This window comes from Coenobita brevimanus, chromosome 22 (genome assembly GCF_032717465.1).
Source record: "Coenobita brevimanus isolate Jiangsu-jjx chromosome 22, ASM3271746v2, whole genome shotgun sequence".
Classification (NCBI taxonomy): domain Eukaryota; kingdom Metazoa; phylum Arthropoda; class Malacostraca; order Decapoda; family Coenobitidae; genus Coenobita; species Coenobita brevimanus.
In genome coordinates, this window is record NC_136975.1 from 21,697,242 (window position 1) to 21,707,821 (window position 10,580).

The window sequence follows — 10,580 nt, forward strand, 5'->3', positions numbered from 1 at the left end:
TTCAACTGGTGACACTGAACATCAGTCAGGGGATGATGATGACAGTGTTGGTACTTTTGAAATGCTGACAGAGCATGAGGGCAGTACTGCAGCTGACCACGCCCGGTCCCAGAACAAGCCAAGTAAAAGTGGTGAGTAGCAGGTCAACATCAGTGAACTTGTCATACAACTGCTTACTTTGCCAGTCATGAAGGGTCTCAGACTCTTTCTTTTCCCAAAAATTACAGCACTATTTGCCAAAGAGACCGCTTTCTTCAGTTAATACTTTTATTGTGATTTTATTGATTATTTGGTTAAAATTAAAGTTAGCTGTTGCAAAGCTATGTTATTACGGTAATAATTGGATATTGGTGAACTGGATAGGTAAATTTCAGTTTTCACAAAGTTTATATACTAGTATAAGCATTTGTATTTCTGCAAGTAGTTGTGGCTTTTGGTTTGACTGTATTTCAACAATCCCTAACCTAGGCCAGGGTAGTTTAGGTATTTTTGAGATTTGGTTACTTTTTGCCAACGGCCATGCCACGTTGAGTACACCGCTTCCCATCCGATCAGCGAAGTTAAGCAACGTTGGGTCTGGTTAGTACTTGGATGGGTGACCGCCTGGGAACACCAGATGCTGTTGGCATCCCTACGTGTCCAGTGGGGTTGGTGGAGGATTGGTGCCCCTCCCTGTAAAACAATTAACTCTAAGCCCTTGGCCACCCCTTTTGGGATACATGGCGTCTGGCAATGGATGGATGGTTTCTTTTTCTTCAATTTTTTTTTTTTTTTTTTTTTTTAATTACCTGCATTTCTTGACATTTAGCAGATAGATTATACCCTCTCTCTCTCTCTCTCTCTCTCTGCCTGTGCATCATTTCTCACTGGTCCTTAATGTCAATCAGTTTATTTCCTTTTTATCTTAAGAAGCCGATACATTAATTGACAAGCATTATTCTTTACTGGTAGGGCAACAATTTATATACCGTAATTCCAATTATGAAACTTCTCCTTCAAGGCTGGGGAGGCAGGCGTAAGAAAATTTGCAACTACGAGGCAACAGAACTTTTAGTTAGCTATGTTATGAAAAATTTCCTCCGGTTAGTTGATAAAAAAACGAAGATCAGTGTGTGGCGGGAAATAACTCAGGCCTTGCAAACAGTTGTAGGTATTTTGTTCCTGTTCCTCGTACATGTACTGCAAAAAGCTATACTATTCATTCATTGTCTTGAAAATAAGTTTCCGTTGTTTTATTTATTCCATATGATACCTATCATAAAATAGCACAGTGAAGACTATATTAGTTTCTTTTCAACAAAGAATACGTTCTGATCTGATTATCAGACAACAACTGCAATAGTCAGCAATTCATCTGCCATTTTATCTTTATACAGTAGTAATCAATTGTCAGTTTGTTTGTTTTTTTCCACATTGTGTTATCACCTAAAGGTTTATTACCTTATACTGTATTGAGTAACTTTATGTACCAGACAGCCACCATGCTGGGTACTTCAGCTAGACTTACCTGAAAACGTTTTACAAGTTATTTAAATTGTAGGGGAATGGATCCTTGGGATTAGGTGACAGCAGATCTGAACTTACTAGATGTGGAAAGTATTTGCCTTTTCAATTCTGTTACATAACATGATTATGAGCAACTTAATGATGGACCAGAACATTCAAGGCATAGTGACTAACAGTTTTATATCCTGAATTCTACTGGAGGCAGACATAAGCTTATACTATAAGATTTGTTGCATATTTCAGAAACAGAGATCAATAGTGTACAGACTGTGATAGTTGTGTGAAGCTACTGCATCTGTAGAGTATTTCCTTAAAAAACAATCCCCTGTATGTTAGCTACATAATTTTGAGCAGGAACGTATGTTTATGATGTTCATTAATTTTCTCCTTTTTGTCAGGCTCTGCCAGGAAATCGTCTTCCAAGAAAGGTATATTTTGACATAGTTTCCTTAAAGTTAAGCACATTGAGCATGACCTGCATTCAGTCGCATCCTGTCAGTGAACATAGACTAGATGCTTCATAGCTAAATGCAGTAATAGCTGTACCGCTTTCATTCTTTAATAGTGCCAATCAAAAACCTTTTCTTTTTTAATTGGGGAAAGGCAGTGTTGTTTTTTGTGTATAATACCTGTTTCTTATGTATGATATGTATGTGGAGACACGCCAGTTCTTCATTGTAATAATGTACTGTACGTGGGTTGTATCATATGTACTTGGGTTACATCAAATGTACATAGGTTGCATGACATGTACATAACAGAGCATGTGTGTGGGTACATTTGCCTTATTCTTTTGTATAATGGGCTCCAAGGTCTGAACTTTCCATTGATGCTTCTAACATTGTGCTTGCCTTGTGCACATGGCTTTGCTTTTATTTGCTTATTGTTATGATTGATTTGGTTTTCAATGTCCACTGCATTCTGGGTTGACATTGCCTGCAACACACAACTTTCGGTGACTTTAATGTTTCTTAAATATTTTTGCATAACATTTGCAATTTGGCAATTAGTATTTAAGGATATAGGAAGTGGATGAATGGGCGCAGGGAAGACAAGAGGAAAGTAGCTTCTGTAATAAGAGTAGATAGGCTACGTGAGGAAGACAGACAAGCAGAGTATAAGAGTATATTGGAAGAACGATTTGTTTTGTATGAGTTAGAGTGGATGGAAGAGGTGGAAGGAGTTTGTAAGATATTTAAAGAAGAAATCTGTGCATCGAGTAAGACAGTGTGTGGGGTGAGGAAGAGATGCAAAGAGGTGCAAGGAACAGCATGGTAGAATGAAGTGAAACACGCTGTATTTAGGTAGTGTTATGAACAAGGAGGTTTGGCAGATAGAGTGCTTCAAAGGGTGCAGCAGGGAAGGAAGGCTGATGGTTCATTGAAAGCAGTGATAAGGAACAGGAAAGTGAGCATGGAAGTTAAAATGTCATTGCATGACAGTATTGTGATACCCATCCTAATGTATGGAAAGGAAAACATATACCCGTTTAGGACAAAAGTCAAGAGCAAGAGATAAAAGTAATAGTCGAAATATATTGGTTTAAACTGTACACGTATTACATTCACATTGTAATGAAATTATTTTGTTTATTAATTATGTAATCGTTTAAGATTTTATGCAGCATGTTGCAAAGTTATCCAGTCAATATTCTTGACATTGTCCATGTGACATGACCATTTTGCCAGTGTCAGATTTGTTTAGCAGTCAAAGTAATCTATTCTGAGCTGAAACGATTTTGTTCTTTTTAATTTTGTTTTTGTATTCCATGTATACATAATTAGGTAAATCTATTTATAAAGTATATAATTCCACTACGTAGGTTATAATATTTTTCTTTCAGATCCCCGGGGTGACTCTACAACAAGTTGAAATGAAATGGAGGATGATAAAAAGAAAATACCACGAGTATGAGACCAACAAGGTGACAACAGGCCGGGGAAGGATGCCTGAGCCACGGCACTATGATGAGTTGTCCCCTTTTTTAAAACAAAGGCCACTTTCCAGACCATCACAATGTGTCCTTGAGGGTGCGAGTACAAGCCTGGGCACTCCGACTATATCAGACGTGGACGATGAGCCTCTTCCACTTGAGGAGCTGGAGAAGCCACAACTCCCAGGCCTTAGCCAAGCTCCTGAAGCAGTCCCAACACCAGAGCCAGCCCAACTACAGCCAGCAGTCGAAAGGGAACAGCATCCACCTCCTCCTCCTCCTCAGAGAACAAGGAGGCGAATACAACCAAGATCAGAGAGGAGGGAGCTTTTAAATGTATTAAATGACATAAAAGGACTTGTGGAAAGATCTGTCCAGATCCAGGAAACATATAGCACCAAAATGGACAAGAGAGCTAAGGAAAAACATAATATTGATATGAAATTAAAAGAAATTGAAATTCAAGTAAAATCAGAACAGCTAAGGAATTTAAAAAATAAATAATAATGCTAGAAGTAAAATAAATGTGAAGTGTGGGTATTTAATTCAGTTTTTTTTTTTTTGTAAATGCTTAACCTTTTTTCTTTTCTTGGAACATCAGTTCCCATCCTCAGGTTGTGACCCAGAGTAAGAAAGTGTTAGCTAAACATTCATTTTGTTTAGTAATTTTGTCATGGAAACAAATGATACTGAAAGAAATTTATAAGCTGCACCAAGACGTTTAAAAAAGCTCATTTTCCGTTTCATTGCTCAGAATAAAGAAATTACCAATTTTTTAGAGGAATGAAATAGTTTAAATAGGAATTTACAAATAATTCAAAGGTCAATACTTATAGGCTTATTTTAGGGTCATGAAGTTGAATTGCTGGGAGGTTCAGGGTAATAGACCCCCCCAAAACCAAGCCCGTTGTAGTCGTGGGGGTGCTCAGGGGTCTGAGGCTGGGACCTGATGGTGGAGGTGGTTTCCCTATGCCCTTTTTCCCCCCTATACCCTGCTTCCTCCTATACCCTGCTTCCCCCACCCTTGGGTCCCAGTCCTTGGCCCTACTAATTTTGCTTGGTCCTTTTTCTTCTCTTTTCTTCTTTTATTTTCTTTCTTCTCACCTTCCTAAGGTGTGAGAGCCGTGCTGATGGGATGCAAGGCTGTCTCTTTTATGTCAGTCGCAAACGGCCTCAGGGAACCATGGGTACGGTAGCCCTTGTTTCTTTCACCCTTACTCTTGACTCGGGCTCTCAGGAGTGGACTAGTTAATTCCCGCTTGAAAAATTAGGCTCACCATGGCCAATAATGAAATAAAAAAAACCCAAGGAGCAACAGGAGATGCTCCTCCAAAACCTTCTCCCGGTCAGGCGGATCCCCTCCCCCTACTTTTCCGCCTCTTTCTTCCTCTTCCTATCCTTCTGTTTCTTCTTCTCCCCCCCCCTCTCCTTCCCCCTCCCCTCTTTCCAAACCCTCCAACAATAACATCAATTTTTGGTCGCCAGACATGGCCAAAATTTTTCAACATTGAACCCACAACAAATGACCTCACCCTCCATCTCTCTCTCCTTCAACAAATAGGTCCCGACGTCACCTTCACATCACGACCAAATGGAGACCGCCTCTTGACCGTTAAAACTGCTGCACAGGCTGAGAAGGTGAGGTCGCTCACCGATCCCTCTGGCCATCCCATCTCAGCAACTCCAGATCTCCAATTAAACTCTAGTACTGGAACTGTTCTCATTCCCTCATAACAATTGGAGATCGTAACTTCTCAGAATGTTTCTAGACATCCAAGCAATTTTGTCTGCACAACAACTACCAGTAATATCTGTTCAGTGCTACACACTTCCCCCCCAGGGGCGCCGCAAGTACTCCGCCAACATTGCCAAAATAATCTTTAAAGACCGCGATTTACCTGCCTCTCTCATCATTGGTGGTACACGACTTGCAGTCAAAGAATATACGCCTCGTCCTCGACAGTGCTCTTCTTGTTGGCGCTACGGCCACCCAGCTAAATACTGCAGGTCAGAGGCAGTGTGCCCAACCTGCGCCCAACCCGGCCACACCTCCTTAGCCTGCATAGCACAGAACCAAGTCTGCCTGAACTGCCAAGGTTCTCATGCTGCCTCGTCCCGGAACTGTCCAGAATACATTTTTGAATCGGAAGTTGCAAGGATTCGCTGGAAAGAAGGTCTCTCCCTCCGTGCAGCCCGTCAACGTGCCCATGATTTAGGATTCTCCTCCCGTGTTACCTATGCTCGAGTGGCCTGGCCTATTTCCACTACCTCTGCCACCTCTCAGTCCTACCATACTACAACCACGACACACTCTAACTGCTTTTCTACCATCACCTTATCTGACACACCTGTCCCCTTGGTATCGCCAGCCACGAGCTCCTCTACTATTTCAACCTCTTTTCCTGTCCCTACTCATACTTCCTCTTCACCTACCCCTCTGACTGTCACTATTGTCTCCTCTCCATCTGTCTCTACTCTCCCCTCTTCCACCTCCCCTTCTCCCTCCTCTTGTTCTGCCTCCTACTCTCAGACCCCTTCAGTTTCTATTTCCAACTCTTTCTCTGTCCTAGACTCTTCCACTCCTACCTCCTCCTTGTCACTTCCGTTGTCCACTGCCCTCTCTTCCCCCCATCGCCCTTCCAGTTCTGCTGCTCCACCCCGCTCATCCTCTTCCCAACACCAACAGTTACTTCCTCTGCCACAGCGTGATGCCCGCCGTCTGCCTGCCTCTGGCAAACGTGGGCTGCCTCCCACCACATCGGATACCAAGGGTACCACAAAACCCACACACTCTCCCCCAACTCGTAAAATGCGAATTACTCGTCCTTCGCCCTCCGTGACACCAACAACAAAGATCCCTGTCTCAACCCAACGATCAACTAGTTCCAACCCTATCCGGACTCCTCAAACCACTTCACAACCAGTTCCAGCTCCCCTGTCAACACCACAGATGACACAATCAACAGGTGCTGAGAGTGAAACTCTCTCAGATATTATGGAATACTTAGCAACTCCTTTACAAGAACCACTGAGTCCCCCAAAAATACGTCATACAGCAGAAGTCCATTCATCTCCTTCCGATCTTCCACCCACTCCCATCCCTCCTTCCCCTTCTGCCCCTCTTTCATGTTCTAATCCCTCTCCTTTATCCCTCCCTATGCCACCAGGCTATAGCGACCGTCCTACACATTCACTTCTTCCACACTTTGCTCCTATTCCTACCATTGAACCAACCCGGTGATGTGTGATACCCATTCAACATAAATTCGTTTTTTACTATATTCTTTGTAAATTTTTGGTAACCTTTTACTTTTCTTTGATTTTACTTTTAGTTCTTTTATTTTACTTTTTAGTGTCATACAATTTTAATATGTCTCTTTTACAATGGAACATGCGAAGTTTCATGGCCCACAGTAATGATCTACGTTATCTACTTTCAATTCACCATCCTTCAATAGTCTGTTTACAAGAACTCCGTTTGTCTTCCCCACCAGTACCCATACCTGACTATTGTTTCTTGTTTTCTCCTGCTTCTCTTCCTGTTTCCGCCATTTTAGTTCATAACACAGTCCCATTAGAATATCTGTCACTTTACACCACTGTTCCATGTCATTTTGTTCGTGTTTTTCTCGAACAATGGATTACAATAGTGTCTGTATATTTCTCTCCCTCCCAGCCTATTGATTTCCCAGCTTTAACCCTTTTATTATCACAATTACCCACTCCAATTTTATTAATGGGAGATTTTAACTATCGCCACACTTTGTGGGGCGATGATGTTACAAATTTGCGTGGCCGCCACCTTGAATCTTTTATTTTTAATAACGATTTATCCATACTGAATACGGGAACTTATACACATTTTGACTCTAGAACTCACACTTTTTCCTGTCTTGATCTCTCCCTATGCTCCCCTTCTCTTTCCCTAGATTTCCATTGGTCTGTTCTTTCAGACGTTTTATATAGCGACCACTTTCCTATCAAACTTACTCTTACCACATATCGTCCTGTACTCAGACCCCCTCGATGGTGTTTCCTGAAAGCTGACTGGCCGTCATTTACTTCTCTGACTGTTCCTACTGTACCTCCTTCTTCATTCTCTACTATTTTAGATATGCTCACTTATTTTAATGAATTAATTCTTAGTGCAGCTTTGACCGCGATCCCTAGGTCGTCCCGTCCTTTTACTTCTAAGTGTGTACCTTGGTGGGATTCAGACTGTACTGTAGCACTCCGTGTTAAACGTGCACGTTGGAAGAGTTACCTACGCAAACGCAACACTGCGGATGAACAGAATGCATTTCTGCTGTTTAAAAAGGCCCGTGCCCGTCTTCGAAAGATTGTTTAACAGGCTAAACGCCGTAGCTGGAGGTCATACGTTTCCACCATTACTACCAATACACCCATTGCATCCGTCTGGAAACGTATACGCAAAATAGCGGGTAAGCATCTTCCTATGCCCTCCCCTGTCCTACACTTAGATGGAGAGTCAGTAGCAGATGCTCATCTAGTTGCTAATGGCTTAGGTCGTCACTTCAGTAATGTTAGTAGCGGCTCTCATCTCTCACCTGAATTTCATACCCTTAAAGCTGCTACTGCATGTACGCCTGTTGTCTTCAAGCTGTCGTCTAGTCAGTCACATAACGCGCCATTCACACTCCATGAATTGACCTCTGCCCTTCGTCTGTGTAAGAACACTTGCGAGGGTCCTGATGGCATACACTATAATATGCTCCGTCACCTTTCCCCTCAGGCCATGGCCTTATTAATAACTATTTATAATCGTATCTGGACAGAGGGTGTTCTTCCCCCCTCATTTCGTGATGCTGTCATTCTCCCATTTCTTAAACCGGGAAAGCAAGGCCATGTCCCTCAAGATTATCGCCCCATTGCTCTTACTAGCTGTCTTTGCAAATTGTTTGAGCGTATGATAAATCATCGCCTTATGTGGCTCCTAGAATCCAAGCAACTTTTGTCTTCTTCACAATTTGGTTTTCGAAAAGCTCGCGGCACCTTAACTCCCCTCCTAAATCTTGAGACTTATATCCGTTCAGCCTTTGCCACTCAACAATCTGTTATCACAGTGTTCTTCGACCTTGAGAAAGCTTATGACACAGCCTGGCGCTACCATATTTTAAGCACAGTTCGCTCTTGTGGTATTGATGGTAACCTTGGTGTCTTTTTAAAGAATTTTCTATCAACTCGTTTCTTTAGAGTCCGTGTTCAACATACCTATTCAGACTCATTTCCACAATACGAAGGTGTTCCCCAAGGCAGTGTTCTTAGCACTACTCTATTTTTATTAGCAATTAATGGGATTGTTTCTTGTCTCCCAGTTGGTGTCCGTTCTTCTTTGTATGTTGATGATTTTGCAATATATGCCTCAAATCCTGACATCTCTGCCCTTGGTGCTCTTATTCAACGTGCAGTTTCCGCTGCCTCAGAATGGGCCACTTCTCATGGCTTTCGGTTCTCTCCTCTTAAGTCTCATGCTATTACTTTTAATCGTTCTCATCATATTCCTCAACCACCTCTTTTTCTTTATGGCTCTCCTCTCCCGTACAAAACCTCCACTTCCTTTCTTGGCCTTCTTTTCGATTCCCGTCTTACTTGGAAGGATCATATTACCTCCTTGAAAACCTCAGCCTTGCAACGCCTCCGTCTCTTGCAAACTTTGTCTCATGTGTCGTGGGGTGCTGCTCGAGCTACTCTCCTTCGCCTCCATATTGTTCTCGTTCTCTCCAAACTTGACTATGCTTGCCAAGTCTATTATTCTGCTTCAGACACCGTCCTCCAACAACTTGATTCTGTACATCATTACGGTTTGCGTCTGGCTCTTGGTGCCTTTAAGTCCTCCCCAGTTGAGAGTCTGTATGCTGAATCAGGAGTTCCATCACTCTTCTGTCGTCGCGCTCTTCTTTCTCTTCGTACCTATGCTAAGTTGCACTGTTTTCCTCATACCCCTTCTCTACTTCCTCCCAGTCCTGACCCAGGCATATTTTCCACTCCTAGGACCAAGCCACCATTTGCAGTTCGAACCCGTACTCTTCTCTCGCGCTCCTCTCTTACTGTTAGTAATGTTTTTCCTTTCCGCACTTGTCTTTTTCCTCCATGGTTACTTCCTCGACCCCACATTTGTTCTTCCATTTTCCCTTATTCCAAGTCCAATTCTCCTCCTTTCATTCTTCGTTCTCGGTTTTCAGACCATCTCTCCCAACATTCCTCTGCAGTCCCTATATACACTGATGGTTCAAAAACTCCTGCTGGCGTTGGATTTGCGATACTCTTTCCTGACACTCATTATCATTTTAGCCTTCCTACCTATGCAAGTGTTCTAACAGCAGAATTATATGCCCTCTTGTTTGCGTTGCGGTATATTTGTCATGCCTCTTCTTCCTCATTTGTGATATTCTCTGATTCATATAGTGCTCTATCCCTTCTTCAGTCACCTTCGGCTTCTCACCCTCTGGTTCTTCGTATCTTGGAATGGTTGTTCCGTATCTCCTCCCGTCGTAAAACAGTCCAGTTCTGTTGGGTCCCAGGACATGTGGGCATCGCAGGCAATGAACGTGCTGATCAGTTGGCTCGCATGGCAGTTAGCAGGGATGTCTCTCCTTCCTTCCTCATTCCAGTCTCTGACCTTCTTCCTGCTCTGTCATCCTTCCTTCAGCACTGGTGGCAGTCTTGTTGGGACTCTATCACTAATAACAAACTACGTGTTGTTAAACCGTTTATTTCTCATTGGTTGACCCCTTGCCACCGTAATAGAAGGTGGGAGACGGCTTTAGCTCGCCTCAGAATCGGTCATACACGACTTACCCACTCTTATTTGATGTCTGGTGATCGCCCTCCCCTTTGTACTCGTTGCAATACCATTCTTTCTGTACGCCATATTTTCCTTGATTGTCCACTTTACACACTACAGCGACGTACTGCATTTCCATTTTTGTCTCACCTCCAACGTCCCCCCCTTCTTGCAGACTTTCTCCGAGAGTCATCGTATTTTTCCCTCCATAATATCATGTCCTTCCTTACCTCTATTGGTCTTCTTTCCGACATCTAATTCCGCTCCTTTTTTCAATAGCCCCATCTGTGATATGATATACTCCTTCCATTGACCTATTTCTTCTGGCCCACCCAA

At 42.7% G+C, this 10,580-nt stretch overlaps 1 non-coding gene across 1 annotated transcript; it reads left to right on the forward strand.

Moving 5' to 3' along the window:
• The first annotated feature begins 509 nt into the window (after positions 1-509).
• LOC145392549 (5S ribosomal RNA) lies at positions 510-628 on the forward strand. The gene has a single exon (XR_013896002.1). It is a non-coding gene; the product is annotated as a 5S ribosomal RNA (ribosomal RNA).
• Positions 629-10,580: the final 9,952 nt, after the last annotated feature.